The following is a 16,040-nucleotide window of genomic DNA, read 5'->3' as shown; positions in this document are numbered from 1 at the left end:
GAAATGCCTTTTCTTTGGAAGTGCACAAGCATCTGAAAACATCAGATAAATTTTTGTGAAAGAAGCTAAAAGAAAAGTCAGACTGAAGGTGATATTCGCCAAAATTCCAATCTGTAACGTAAGTGTAGAAAAAAATAGTGAGACCACCAGTAGGAAATATCACATATTTTCCTCAGACGGGACTCAAGTGCAAACATATCTGAGCCATCAGAACAGAAGATACATAGAGTAAAGGGAAACTTGCAGAATTACTCCTGCTCTGAAAGCCAGACATAGAGAGTGTTAGAAGGAAACAAAGAAGTCATAAAACTGTAGGGAAAACATGCCTGCTTTAAAAATAAGAAGCATGATAACTGCTGAGGATGACTAACAGATACTCAGTGGTCCTTAAACATTGAATGAAATATTCATATATCCACTTACATGACATCCCCCCCCCCCCATCAACCTTGCCTAGCATGCCACAACTTTGCTGGCATCTTACATAACAGATCTGACCATTTGAAACTTCCTTGGAGACTCGCTTCTGCCGTGCTACAATTCGACATAGTTATAATGACTTGTCTATAAAGTGCACAGACTTCTCTTACCCTCCTGCATCCCAATACCTGTGGACACCTGTCCAACTGAGTTCCCTACAGGGACAAAGCTGCTAAATATTTCTTATATTTACCATTGGAAACAGTTTGCATAATACCAGTTAGAATGGTATCTACCAACAGAATAAACACACAGAAGGATTCCACACTTGCACTCTGTAACGAAGCACAACGTATCACAGCAGAGACATCAGCTCAGTGCCTGACTCCACTTGAAGAAGGACTAGACAATTTTATCTTATTTCTAAAGAGGGAACCTCTGCATTTCCCAGTAGAGTAAGTCTATGAGGTCTAAATAAGTTCCAAAAAAATAGCTGTAGATTATTGCAAATCACCAGCCGTCAGCCAATAGCCTGGATAATGGAAATCCACAGCTTCCTGGCTTCCTCCACACTTCCTTGCAGGCTTCGGAGCACTGGTTTCTCTCTTATTTGCCTGCACTCACTATGATTTCCTTTCTCTTTTCTTCAAGAATTTTTTTTTTCTTTTTCACTTCCTCTGTAGGAGATGACAAGAGGGATTAACACTACCAGAGACTTTGCATGTGACCTCTTCTTCTGTGGGCACCATTTGTCACAAAGGTTCATTAGACTTGTGTTTCCTAAACTTACTTCGGTCGAGGAATGAACTTTTAAGATGGATGAACACTCACAGCATAGCTGCTTTAAATAAAACAACCCCAGTTTGTAAATATGGAGTGATTAGAGAAATTTGCTGCAGAAATCAGTCACATTAATCAGCTGGTTATAGCAGATTGATGTGCAGCCACTAGAGCTGTCTAAACAATTTTGTTAACCTTTAGCAGGTTAAGGTGAAGGAATATGCTGCAAAATGGTTCAGCTTTAAATGGGTAGGACATGCTCCCTTTAGGAGAAGAGTTAAGTCCCAAGATAATTATTTTTATTCAGATTTTGCCAGAAAACTTGGCCCAAGAAGAGCAATTTATAGTTACAGCACTCCTTTCCACAAATTCATTCCAGGCTGCGAACATCAACGGCCCATGGCAGGACACAAAGTATTTATTCAAAGGCAGGTTGTAGCTGTGGACTCATCGAGGGAGACTGATGATAAGTCAACGTACAAAGCAAAACGACTCATCGGAAAGCCTCTAAGGATTTCCTCCAGCATTACTTTCCCTCCCATGTTACCACCCATTTTCTTTTTTGCGGCCAAACTCACAATGGAATTGCAGAATAGTCTGTGAAACACGACGCACGCCAGCAGGGTCACAAGGGGCTGTGAGGGTCCCGGCAGAACCCCTCGCACCCCAGGGCTGTGAGCCCACCCAGCACCCACGGGTCTGCACCTCCATGAGCAGGTTCACCCAGAGCCAGCTGGCGTGGCAGCATCTCGAGGACCACGGCAGAAGCTGAAGAGCAGCCAGTGTGGCCACACCGTCAAACGGCCAAGTTTGGTACCTGTGCTCGCAGTGCCCAGTGCCATCGGCGTGAAATCAGTGCTGCTGATAGCCCGGGAAGGGGTGGGATGGTTCGACACCTGCAGCAGTGGCCACACGCACTTAAAAATAACGAATCTGAACATAAAACACCCTCCCTCCCTGCAAGACTAACTTCAAAATAACACTTAAAGGATATATTCTTCCTTTTTTATTTTTTCTGAGTTTGAAGAAGCATTTTGGTTCATATTTCTGGGTTGTCTTCCACAACCACCAGAAATAGAAGGCTGACTTAAAAGGTGAGGAGCAAGAGAAGAGAAACCCAACAAGCAGTCTTTATCAGTTGTTTTCTTCCAAGAGCTGCAGTTTTCAGAGGAACACCAAAGTAGGCACTGATAATATCACACTCACACCAGTCATAATACATCTCATAATACCTGGAAGCTCTGAAGTCAACAGTTTTAGAAGAAAACCTTAGAAGAATGATCTTGGGCTATCTTTAACTTAATTTTGCCCACACTAAACACAAATTCATCCTTTCTGTAGCCAGTGAAGACCTATTGTTTTGGATGCAGGACACTAGACACAAGCACTAGAGCTTCTAAAGTAGGATGCGCATGTTACCAGAAAAATTTGAGGAATTGTCTTTTATTTTTCTTTATATGCATCTACTTCTAATATTTATCAACCCCGGTTTACACAGACAGAGCAAAATTAAGTTTGGAGACAAGTCTTACCGAAGTCTGATTCAGATTTTAGAGAGTTACAAGCCAGAAGGTGTGTGATAAACTTGTAACAGTCTGTTACAATAGCATCTCTCAGTTATACTCAGCAGGAACATTTGTTTAAGCGACAAAAGAATTTGGTGTCAATCCCTCTCACTGGGTAAGCTGCACTTGATCTGTACAGCCAATGAATAATAAATCAATGCAAATTGCACCACTTTATCACTAAGAACCATTTTCTGGTCAGCTACACCATAGACTACAGTCTCTCCCACAGGAGACAAATAACCCCCAGTGACTTAAAATAGGAGTTATTTATAGCCTGCAGGGGAACAATTGGGTTCTAACATATAATTGCCACAACTGTTTATATTTGCAGTGAATTTGGCCCTTGAAATCTTTGGCTACAACGAAGGCACAAGCTGCTTTCATAATTAGTGCATGACTCTGCAAATTATTTTAATTGATATTTGAATATTTCACTGTTACCAGCTCCCTGTGCCCTACAAGAAGTGCCTTACACTTGACAACCAGGTCACTCACACCCTATTTCTTAACCACCTGTAGCTTTCCTGGGTAACAATTTTTGATAGGAGCTTGCGACTGTCTTAAGGTATGAACTACCAAAGATAAAATAAAGCTTCACGTTGGGACTGCAGACATCTTGAGAGGGGAAGTTTTATAGCTCACTCTTTATTAATACAGCATAAAGTCAATCCTTTTTTGAAAGATGGATGGGTTTAGCCCCTCAGACGTGCTAGGCAGCTGCACAGATATGGAGAAAGAGACCTCGAGGGCACATCACAGCTGGTCAGGGCTCTCCCTTTACCGAGAAGATGGATGTTCTTCACATAGCATCATTTTCCTGAGTGTCTATCTAGAACTCATCATTGAGCACTAGAGGAAAATACCACACCATTGCAAACCGAGGCTAACTTCGCCTATTTGAAAGACTTACAAGAGCTTACACAGAATAATACAAGACACTGCCATAATGTCATGCAAATCATCCACAGTTCGCTTACCGACAACGGTTCAGCCCTGACATGCAAACTTCAACCTGAAGCAAAACTCTCTCCTCATGCAAACATTAACAGACAGCTCTGATGACCCGGCTGATCATTAATGACAGCAGTTCTCTAATGAATGCAGGGACCAACCGTCCAGACACACACCCTCACTGTGCAACGCTTTGGACGCTGTTCAGCGAACGAGCCTCTCGTGGGTAAAGGCACACAAAGTCTTGTGAACATTTGAGCCACACTAAGGGCAACAAAGGCTAAGCAGCACCCCGTGGGGAGAGCACGCACAGAAAACGCATGGGATGGAGGGAGGGGAAGGGAGAAGGATGCCTGCGAACTGCCTCCGAGCCCGGTAGCCCCCACCCAGCACTCCTGCTGCAGGAAAACCCCAGTTTCTGCCAGGTTGGATAGCGAAGCCAGCTCCCTGACAGCACTGGTGGTCCATACCGGCTGTGGTGCAAGGACGGGTATGGAAGCCACTGGGAGACCTGCCCGCTGCCCCTCTCACACCACTCCAAATTAAGGCAATCTCAGCTGCTGCAGCGTCCGAGGTTATCGGGGCACAGATCTCCGCAAATAAAGAAGTACGAACTGTGGGCGTCTGGTTGGGCTTGTCTCTCTTTGTGACCAAGAAGCTGCTTTTAGGACTGGCTCGACTTGCCCGGAAGGCTTCCCAGAGCACTGTGTAATAAAGATGATTGAAACGCAGACTATGTCAACAGAGACTTCCTTTAAGAGAGGTAAACAGGAGGACAGCACCTTGCTCATCAAAAACAACCAGACATACCTATAGGGCACAAAGAGCCAGCCAAGATCCTTTGGGGTTTTCTCTTTCCTTTTAAAAAGAAAACTTTTTTTTTTTTTCTCCTCAAATTTAATACTGAAAGAAGAAAATGCTGGCACCCACAGTGATGTTATGTCAGCTGCTTATGTCAGGTCAAGTACAGTGCGAGAGGAAGCAGGGGCTCCACACGAATACAGCCCCGTCAACTCAGTGCCGTTCTGCTCCTCCGTCCCAAACGCGGACTGCTAAACGATGCTCAACAGAGAGAACACGTCCAGACCTGCAGCTTTCTGCCCAGCCTGCCCAAGAGAAAAGCACCCTTGTAGAGGGGAAACAGTAGCTACATACCAGACTGCACCTCTTTTGGTAGCTCCCATGCAATCAAGTCCTCCCATCCCAGAAAGGAAATTAATTGAATATTCATTCTTCCTTGGTCTTGATGCAGTGATGGAAACAGCACAGTATAGGATAGCAAATAAATATTTGGAAGGAGGACATTTTCAGCCGTCCAGCTGATAAAAGCAAACAGAAGACAGTAACCTGGCACAGCGCTTGAGTAGCCATCAGGATAACCAAAGTACATGAACACAGTGACTGAGAAGGTAAAAACTGGGACCCGTTCAGAAAACTATTAGTTTTCCAAGTTTCTATTTCTCTAGTTGTAAGATACACAAAATTCTCTAAAGCCTTTATTAAAATGCCTATTTCTTAATCTTACCATCCTTGTTATCCGAGTTCCCAGTTTTCCCACTGCGTCAGACCGATGGAAGCAAGGCACCGGGGCAGAGGCAACAGCAAGGCTTTTTTGAGAATTGTCAAGCACCTTTCCCCCTCCCAGCCTAGCAGAAAGCAGGATGTGACTAGAACCTCCTACAACACAAGACAGATCTTAGCTCCTCCGCTATACAGCCTTAATCACTTTTTCTCTTAAGCTATTTAGCAATTTTCCTGGTACAAAGTGCCATAGGTAATGCCTTAACAAAATGTATGGAAGACAGGGGAGCCCTTGTTTGCATTAGCCAGCTTCTCTGTGCCTCTCCTCCCACCACCAGGAAGTTTTAACATGACCGAATTTACAGGAGTTATAACAAACCGCTGCTAACTGCAAATTTTAATTAGAGCATTTGCCTCTGGTGTAATGCAGTAATAAGGAGAAGATGGGTGTCTCTGCTTTCTTGTAAGGATCTCTCTATGCAGGCAGGTACAGACAGACCTGAGCTTGCTCTGCCTGTGCTCCAAGCTGGCTCCAGGTTGAAAGCTTTATATTGCTTTGTATTATAGGCACAGTATGCTGTGCACAAGCAAATAGGCCCTGCCACTCAACACACCTAAGCTTGCCTAGATGACTGCAAACCAAAATGAGAATTGTGCCCCTGTAGCAAGGGGAAGGGGAAAAAAAAAAAAAAAAAAAAAAAGAGAGAGGTTTGTTGTTTTTTGGTTTTTTTTTTAACATCCAACACTTGTTCACACTTGTCCTAAGAAAAACAAGTTTGCCAGTATTGCCCTTGTCTTCTCATAGGGGTATGTTTTTTTAGAGTTTTTCTGGCTTGTTGTTCATCGTATTTAGGCCATTTGCAAGTATTACACTATCATCTGCACAGAGATGATAGCAAGTGTAACAGAAGAGTAATATTCGGAGAGGATAAACCACAGTGGGTAGAGGATTATAATAAAGAACCAGTGAAGCCTGGCTGACCCTTATCAGAGTGAGCCAGCTCTTGCTAACACCTCTAAATTAGGGTTTACCACTTTTGTTTTACTCTGGCTGTCTTAAAAAAGAATCACAGCAAAATAACGGAATGTGAACAGGGACATAAAAAAAGGGTGTAAAACCAACAAAAGTGTCTATTCTTTTTATTAGGAGGTTTACCAAGCATCTAACCAGTCAACAATCAAGCTACTAAGACAACATCATAAAATTAAAGTCATTTTTTGAAGACACTGGAAATTTTAGTATTGAGCATCCTTCTGCTGTTTGCCAATGATCTTTTTTTAACCCCTGCTCAGATGCTGTAATTGAAGAGGAAGACAAGAAAAAGCTAGGAAGAGCAGGGTTCTCAAGAGCAGACTAAGCATGGGAGAATTGACTCCTCTCTAGCACCCCAGAACCACATGAAGGCACCCATCTTCAGGCAGGGTAACAGACTTTTCTCCTTGCTGTTGTTTCACTAGCTGAGCAAGAGCCAGGTGATTTCCAGCTCTAGCCTGGGGGAAAGTAGCCTTCCCTGCCCTCCCACAGCTTTCCTACCCCCCCAGGAGGGCTGCTTTTCCCAGCAGGAGAGCTACCTAGCAGGAACTACCAACTCCAACCTCCAGCAGGACCCAGCAAGTCCTTCCTCATCATCCTCCTCCACCTCCCAACTTTGCAGCAACAGGTTCGTGGAGAGCAGACTAGTCCCAGAGGCAGCCCCAGCAGACAGATGCCCTCAACCCTCAATGTGACTGTTTGGGTGAACTGCACAACTTTGCTTTTTGGTTTGATTTCTGGAGCCCGCCTGCCCTGCAGAACACTAAAGAGCCACCTTTGCTCTCTCTTCACTTTCCTGCTTTCAGGCTCAAATTTAGCAAGTGGCAGCCCATAACACATGGCATTGACTCATCATTCTGTGCCATCGTTACTGGTGCTGAGGAAAAGCACTAGAGACAAATAGATAAATATTAAGGAAGAGGAACATATATTACTCCAGTAAATTCATCAGTTAATGTGAATTAATTCAGGAAACCCCCAGGAAAAAAAAAAAAAAAAAAAAAGAGAGAGAGAGAAAAAAAGATTCCTCCATTTATAGCAAAGCCAAGAAACTATAAACCCTAAATATCTTTCCCTCTTTTTCCTTTGCCAGCAAGACTGGGAGAGAGCAGGTCAAGCAACATCACAACTTTGCATGCTGTCAAGCTGCTATTCAAAAAACAAGACAGAATATGAATGTAACCTGATTTCAAGTGGATCTGGGAGAGCCTTAATGCTAAAGTTTGTATGCCAGCTTTGTAATTATTAAGATCTCAGACCAGCCCTTGTTTCTGAGTACTGGCCTAGATTAGCAAGTCACCTGAAAGTTTACAGTAGGAAAACCATATGGGCATATTCCTGTAGCTACATGTGTACAGTAATTATGGCATAGGTAAGCAATAACACATGCCCAAGGCATCATACTTGGTGAGGCATGAGGCTTACGTGCATATCTGCGACTATGACTTCAGACTTCAAAGTACCTTATTGCTCAGACAAAATTGGTAGCCTACTTCCTTGTAAAACACACATGAGGATCTATTGCTATAAAACACATATAGGTGCTGATATAACACAAGTTTTAAAGTGTGGGTACAAGAACTGTGAAAGAGGGAAGGAGGTTCTTACTTAAAATATTTTCCTATATTGTTTTAAAGAGAGGGCACTTTAAAGTAGCAGGCAAAAGTAAGCACCACCTAAATTCTAAAACTGCTGGAGCTTCATACCAATGCCCGAAGTCTGGTTACTTGGCAGGCACCACTTCAAGCTCGTGTTCCCTTCTGAGAAACAGGGTCCTTTCTAATACATCATCCACTTGATTGCTTTCAGACCTCTAATCAATCGAGAAATCCCATCACAATCGTGTGATCAGTGGCTGTGGGCTGACATTCACGCATGGCAATTTGTGACGAAAATCAATAATAAGTGTTTCCCCTTTTACATGCCTTTTTCAAAATAGGACCACATTTTACAAAAGTACGCTTTCCTGCAGATTGGTTTCTAAATGAATAGCACCAACTTCAAAGCAAATGTTTCTGTGAGGGCTGTTATAACATTCGAGTTCTTACATGATCTTCAAGGCTGCAGTGTGACCTAGGAGGCAGCCATAATGAGACACAGACAGTGAATAAAGCACTGATTTAATTATGTTGTTTGATATATGATGACCTCATCCACTGGTGTTTATACTAATGTAGTGCTTGAAATGCTTTATCGACATGTGGGAAGGCACAGCCTCCAGCCTGAAGAGCTTACAGTCTCAAAGACAGAAACCAGATGAAGGGTGTTCTCTTCCTGTAGCCTATTGTAGGTTTTGAAGCTTTGCTCGTTTCCATCAGGTCTTAAATATTCACTGAATGCTGGAGAGAGCGTTGCTGAGCGAGTACTCTAAGCTTGCTGGACAAAATATCTACTGCGTGGTTACCTTCGATTACAGAAGAGGATTTCCAACATGGCATGTCTATGTTCCTACATACAATCAATGACAGGAAGATGCAAGCACTGGTGGAGTGGAAGGAAGCTATAGCTTTTTAAAACATTTCCACCAAATTCCTTCAGTTTTGGAGATACCTTGTGCCCCAGCATGAGCTTTGACCCACTGCTGTCTGCTGCTACAGAAAGAAGAGTGGGGGACAGAGTCGGTACAACCTGCTGGTTCCTCCACTAAAGACTTCCATCAAGGCGACTGTACTGTAACCATCTCCCCCCAGAAAATGAACAGTCAAGGCTCAGAGTTTGGTTAAATATGCATGTATATCTTATTTTGCACTCCTGATTAAGATTCCTGAACAACATGCAGTAAAGTAACTCTTTATGATGTTAGCGCCATGAAAAACTCCAAGAGGAAATGAGTAGTTCTGTATTCCGTGCACCATCTGCCAACCATACAGTAAATAAGGCCATACAAGAAATGGTGAGAAACAAAACATCAACAACCTACCCACTCATTAAGCATTACCCATGCTGTGCGCTGAACAATATGCAGGCCTTGTGGAAAAAAAAAAAAAATAGTACGCAATCCTCTAATTAAAGGCAATCAAAATGAGTATTTACCAAGAGGATAACAAGTAGCTTTAATTATAGAATTTTTCTAGCCTTCAATTGCTTGGTTTTGCAACCTTGAAGTTCAGCCCCGTACAGTAACCTAAAGGCCTAACTTAAGGCATTATTTATCTTATATTACTTTTATACAGGAAACCCATAAAACGTGCAGCTGACACTTTTAACCTTATTAGGTACACACACATGTACAAGACCATTGCTTTCACTGACGCTCATCACAGCAACCAGACAAAAAGATAGGTTAAAGAAGAGATACGCCAGCTCTATTTTGTTTTAAGGTAATTCTGATATAGAAACAGGGCTTCAATACATCCTTTCTCTTATAGTGAGTTTTCTCAGCAACACTATATTTTAAAACCTCTTATTAAAAAAAAATAAAAAAATCTAAGGAGTCGTGCTAGCAAGGTTAAAAGATCAAAAGGGTATAAATTAAATACATTATTAGTGGAGAAAATGTATATATATATACACACACATGTATGTATTTGGAAACCTTTAAAACAGTACACAGAAGTTAACCAATGAGAAAGCATTGGCCCAGCAGAGCTGAAAAATAGCTGAGAGAGACTAACAGTAATGTGTTTTCATTTTCTTTTCAAACTCTGGTACAAATTCAGCTAATATCACTTTGTATGATCTCATGCTGGGATAGGAGCCAAAAGTTTCACTTGAAATCTTTGCAGTTATCAGATCTGGAAAGCTTTTCAATCACTTAAGTTTGAGAAGCATTTAAAAAAAAAAAAAAAAAAAAAGGACCAGAGATAAAAGGCCAGGGGCTTGAAACATTTATCACTTCATCATAGTCTTCCATTTGATGCTAGGTCAGCATCTTTACAGATACAATGGAACGCTTGCTCTACCTATATTTTGAGAGATTTTGAAAAAAAAATAAAAATTAATGAATGTGCAGGGTTAGAACCAGGCACAGAGCAACAAGGCCAGGCAATCCATATGGAATACAAGCTTCTTAGCTAGCACATCCAGGAATGGAAACGCCCCTAGGCATAAAGCGAGGTTTCCAATCCTTGCTTCCAGCAGCGGAAAGCTGCAGACAGCCACGTCGCTTTGGTGTCGGCCTCGCAAGCACCAGCCCTGCCATACAGCGGGCACGGCGACCGGGTAGCACAAAGAGGTTACGTGCGATGCTCCCTGAAAGGTCGGGATCTCTACAGCTGGACAAGCCCTACCCATGGCACTGGGGATCCCATACTACTGCCCATACTCCAGCTTAGTCATCATCATCTCCCTTTTACCACTGCCAGGTGCCTGGGAAAGCAGGACGAGTTCACAAAGCCCTCAGACTGACCCAGACCAAGGTTGAAAGATGACGATGACAAGATGTCCAGGAAAACTTAATGCCCCGCTGGAAGCAAATGTTATCAACGTATTTAAGCAATTGCTAAAATAGGAGACTTCCAGCTCCATATGATACCACGTAGGGACTGCAGGAGGACAGATCAGGCTAACAAGTACTTTTCTGGCATATATTTGGCACCTCCAGTCTCCTCGTGATAAAACCAATATACCCCAAACACTTCGCAAGCACAGCTGCAGCCAAAGGAAAAGGGGGCACAAGGTAAAACTGAATACAGCCACAAGCAGAGTGGTCCATACCTTGCCAAGCTGATCGCTGTTTTGAGAGACTATGCCAGGTTATGAGCTATTAGAGCAGCTTCAGACCTGCTCTGGTTTCAGGCAGGAGCCACATCTCACTAAGTGACAGCCCATCTACCCACTACAGGACAAATGCTACTCGTGCAAAGCCCGAATCTTTAAAACATTCGCAACCATTTAACCTTACCCTCAGCAGTGAATATGCAGGCCAGCCTACAACTAGACTTCCTTATGACAAACTTCAAAATAATGTTTTAAAACTATTTTTTCTAAGCAAGCCAGTATATGAAAGATAGGAAAAAAACAGAGCACATTTTTAGAAAGCACCACAAGACATTCAGGTGTGGGTTTGTAGGCTCATGGTTACTCAGTTGTGTGACCACAGGCAGCCCCCTCTTCAAAGAACAGAAAAATCAGAAAGTACTATCAAAATGTTTCTATTGCTTTCCCACACTCACATTAAAGCATTCTTTGTGCATGCAAGTAAATCTAGGGAGCTTTTTCATTTCCTTGCTGAGGAAACTTGATTTTTCCTCCCTCCAATAAGAGCTGCCATTCACATTATACTGGTGAACAAAAATGAGAAACCTGGAAATTGAATCTTACCACTGTGTCTTTCCTGATGCAGATCCCTGCTCTCCCATTACCTTCCAAAACTCCCCCTCAAAACACTTGTTTTCTCATTATTGCCTGCACAGTTCTCACCCCTTTGTTCTTTCCTCTTATTCAGAAAGTTCTTATTTCTGGTTCCCCGACTTTGTCTTCACCTTTTCTCTCTCACCAACTGCAGGGGAGACTCTTTCATACTCGCTCTCAAGTACAGCCCACCAAGAAACATCTCTGGAGGAAAAAAAATGTTTGGTGTACACTGTTCAACAGAAATATTCCCACCCACTTCACTCTCCACTGCATCCTTTCATCCCGCTCTTTGTTCTGGAGAAGCCACACAAGTTACTGCTCCCATTTGTTTCCCCTCCTTCACCCACGGAGCTCCAAATGCTTTGACACCCCACTGACGCCCGCTTTGCTCTGCTGCCCACGCTTCTCCACCTCCAAGCGCGGGGACACCCTCGTACCTCGCTGCAGCTTGCTCCACCTCACCGCCTACCTCCCCTTCCTCGGCACCTTCAACGCAATAATGGCAACGTCTTTTCTTCCTACACCGCCGGAGACATTTCCCTTGGGCTGCAGGGTTGTAGGCAGCGTGGCATTGTCTCAGTTTCAGCCCTCTGAAGCCGACAGAGTCCTGTCCAAATCCACTTTTTTTTTTTTTTTGGCATTGCCTGCCCCCATGTGCATAAGGGGAAGACTCAGGAGGTCATCCCAAGCTACTCTGGATGGTGCAGCCTCCGTTTTCAGCCCTGCACATGGCTTAAATAGACAAAAAGCATCTAAGCTACAAGAAGGTTTAAATTAATACAAAGATACTGCTGCTACTCTGCCAGTGTTAGAGCTCATTTTTACTAGTTCTTAACTATTTGTCTTTGTGTCACAGCTTGGTGCAAGAGCTGTCTGGTCAGCAATACCTGCAGTCGAAAGCTCGTCCTGTTGTGCACTGCTCAGCGTTGGTAACTACACGGGACCTGTAGAGATGCAGAAGTGAGAAGCCCCTGCCAAAAGCCAGGGCTCCAACACATTGTGCTCTTCCAACAGGAATTGGATCTGCTTGCTTTGAACAGATCGTACTAACAAGCATAAATCTTATTCACTGGTCAGTACCCGAAGGTGGTACATGCTAAGTACTCCCCAAGTTGGAAGAAATAAGAATGTCAAGATTTAATTTCCACAAAAAGATCCTGGGCCCTTTTCTAATGACGGCCCCGTGTATCTAGAGTCAGAGCCAAAGACAGAACACCTGAAGCGAACTCCCAGCTGCCTCCCTACTGGGTTTGGCCCCTGGTTTCTGTCCTCCCCTCGGAGAGCAGGGAAGCAGCGAGGGAAGGAGGCAGGGAGATACCCAAGCTGGGTTTGCAGCCGCTGGAACTAACTCACACATCCCCTCCGCTCCAACAGGCTTCGCATCAGCCCAGACGCAGTATAGGCATACTGGTCTGATGCCGACCTGTTTCATTAACGAATACCTGCAGGGGTCTAATAAAGCTCCACCGTGAGCTCCTCACCAGCGGCAGCCTTGCTCAGAACTGTTTCAAGAAAGGCTAAAGTCATTTTGTCGGTTCAGATTTCTTTGACATTGGGCGAAAAGCTTCCAAATATAAAAAGTTCTACATCAGAGAGAGTTGGAAGGGTGGAAGGGGGCTGGGATGTATAAGAAAACTCACACCACTTTTTATGGAAACCCTCTTATTACTGAACAGGAACAGAAAACTTTGAAGGCTGATGTTTGTAATTAAGAGGCGTATCCAAAATGTCTTCCATTCTTACATACAGCCATCTGAATTGTATCTTCCTGTTTTGACTAAAGACCTTCTGAAATAAGGATTGAGTTAATTACAAATTATCCCATAATTCACTTACCTGTCTTTCCTGGAGCAGGAAGGAGAGGAGTTCAGAATCCTCCATGTAAATCCTTCAATCCCATTCACACTCCTACTTCAGAAGTGTAAATCCTCACACTGCTCTGTGACTCAAGCCTGAAAAAGAAAAGAAAAACAGGATGGGAACACTTAGTAACTTTATGTAATGCACTGATAAAAAATAAAGCTATAATAATAGGTGCTTTAAAACAATTAGTTCATACTATATTATGTCTTGCAGACACTCAAGTCAAAGCCACTGCTCTAATTCAAGGTCAAATGACTGTAAGGCAACAGAAAACACAATGCTTTTATACAACTACATAGTCCCATATTTGAGGATTTTTCCTGTTCAGTTACAATAAATCCCAGTTAGGCACCACAAGCTTTTCAGTTACTGGAAGAAGTCCAAAATTTCTGTCAGAATGCTTCCTTACTAAAAACTTTCTTGAGCAGAAACACAACCTGGAACGAGCTCTTAAAACACAGCCTTGAGAAATAAAATCTATTGAACGTTCATGCTACAAAAAGGAAGCCAAAGTGTGTCAGCAGAAGACAAACCCACCCTCAGAAGCGTATTTTCTTGTTCTCTGCAGCCTTTGCAGTCCTGAGCTTTCAGTGGCTATTTTGTTTATTTATTTTACCAAATCAGCTCCAAACGCAGGACAAAGGTGTTGGGCAGCGGCAGTGTGCGACGTCCCTGTAAACCTGCGGAACCCTGTGGGCAGCCTTCCAGCATGCCCCTCACATCGTGCCTTCTGCCACTACCCAAGGCACACACAATAATTCCTGCCCCTCTCGGAAACACAGGCTACGGCGCAATGGCAGCTGCAGTAAGACCAAGACTTAAGCCTTACTAAGTAAACAGCAATAAAAGATCCAACACAAGAGCTAAAATGAAGTACAGAAAACTCCATATTTGCACTCACTCGTGCAAGTATATTCTCATGAAAACGTTCTCATGCCATTTATTTCTTATTCCTATGTTTATACTTAATTTTTATATAGCATTATTATAAATACCAGTTTTCTCAATTTTACTATGTGCATTTGTGTGTGCATGTGTATATGCACGCACATGTGTGTAGCATTCGCTTCTCTAACCTTGAAGGAAAATGAACATAAGCAGGCATTCCAGTCTGAAATCACAAAGTTTTTAAGTACAAATCTGTAACACTGAACCAGGCAGCATGAACTAAAGACACTGAGGCCTGGCAGATTTGTAGCATCCAGAGATTCAACCCTGTGAACAGCTTTAGAGAGACTTCCAACGCTCAGAAAGTCAAATAAAAGATCACTTCTGCAAAACATTCTGAAAATCTCGAGAAAGGTAAAAGAAAGGACATTTTGTCAGCAATAAACTTGTGTAATATCTAAGAACGTTAAGTGCACCTTCGCTTTTTTTTAATAGTATGAATAAAACACATTGGGGTTGATCAAAGTCAGGAAAAGTTCAGGTCTTACCCACCTAGCTAGTATGATCCTTGTCCAAATTAAAAGATTAAGAGTTAAAATAAAGGAAATTACAAGCCTTCATGTAAAAAAATAAAAGGGAAGGGGGTGGACGGACACATGATTAACACCCAGTTTTAGATTAAGGCTTCACAGCCACAGCTCCTGTGGAGAGGTTCTGTAGCACATACTAAGAAACACTCTCAAAAGCAGATTCTGATATATGACAGCGGTCAAAATGCTGTAAAATCCCATGCTACACACGCACACACAATGCTGTAAGGGTTACAGCTGATGTCACTGGCTTGACAATCCAGCAGTTTGCGGTTTATGCAAATAGCCGGTTCAGGAACTTGCAATCAGTTTTTGTATAATCATGATGCATCTACAGTGTAATGTTCTCCGCACGTGCTGGAAACGTGTCCAGAATAACTGCGCAGGGCTTGGAGAGCTTTGCCTTCACAGACTTCTGGTGGTTCAGTTTACACCTGGAGCAGAGACGGCATTTACGAACACAAATCTCTTCCTATTACAAACTTATCTGATTGCATGTGACTAAACATAAAATGCTGCATTCAATTACCTTGCTGAGGAATGTACTACACATTAAACTAGGAATGGAGAAAAGATTAACGAACTTCATAATTGGAAAGTCCTACCTTCAAAACGTACAGCCTCATGTTGTCTAACTTAAGCAACTAAAACTGCACAAAAGGAAAGATACCCATGGAAGCCTCTGGGGGGTGGAAATCACATGGGTTTGGAAACCTCTGGCAGCCACAGAAAAGGTGAAACCTAAATTTGATTGATTAATCAAACCTAGCATCCTAAAAATGTTGCTCAGATCCTTGACTTCAGTGACTGAATCAGTTTTTTGTGGACCACGAGGAAGTCCTCTAGCGTCCCCAGCTCAAAGAGAAGGGCTCATTATTAGAAGACTAACACACAAAGCAAGTATGGTCTGTAAATGTTTGTAATGACACTTTCCCCATACACTTTGTGCTGGCTGCAAAGAACATTTCAAAGCCCAGCTGTCACCAACATCTATGATAACGTCTTCAAACACGTAGACACACACACCTTAAAATCTGCCAGCAGCTGGTGTGAACAAGGAAAGCCAGAAGTCTGAGATAGCTCTGGAAGAATCGCTTGGCATGTATGCTTTGCTGCTCAAGAGTTAAAAAT

General features: G+C 42.9%; 1 long non-coding RNA gene across 1 annotated transcript in view; it reads right to left on the bottom strand.

The window, feature by feature from the left end:
- LOC138690270 (uncharacterized) overlaps positions 1-16,040 on the bottom strand; it is a 161,720-nt gene that overhangs the window by 13,586 nt on the left and 132,094 nt on the right. The window contains exon 4 of the long non-coding RNA XR_011329070.1: positions 13,405-13,520. This is a non-coding gene — a long non-coding RNA (uncharacterized lncRNA). The remainder of the gene's footprint in view (positions 1-13,404; positions 13,521-16,040) is intronic.

The sequence above is a fragment of the Haliaeetus albicilla genome, chromosome 21 (genome assembly GCF_947461875.1).
Source record: "Haliaeetus albicilla chromosome 21, bHalAlb1.1, whole genome shotgun sequence".
NCBI lineage: Eukaryota > Metazoa > Chordata > Aves > Accipitriformes > Accipitridae > Haliaeetus > Haliaeetus albicilla.
Note: the sequence above shows the minus strand (reverse complement) of the source record. Positions and strands in the feature narration are given on the sequence as shown.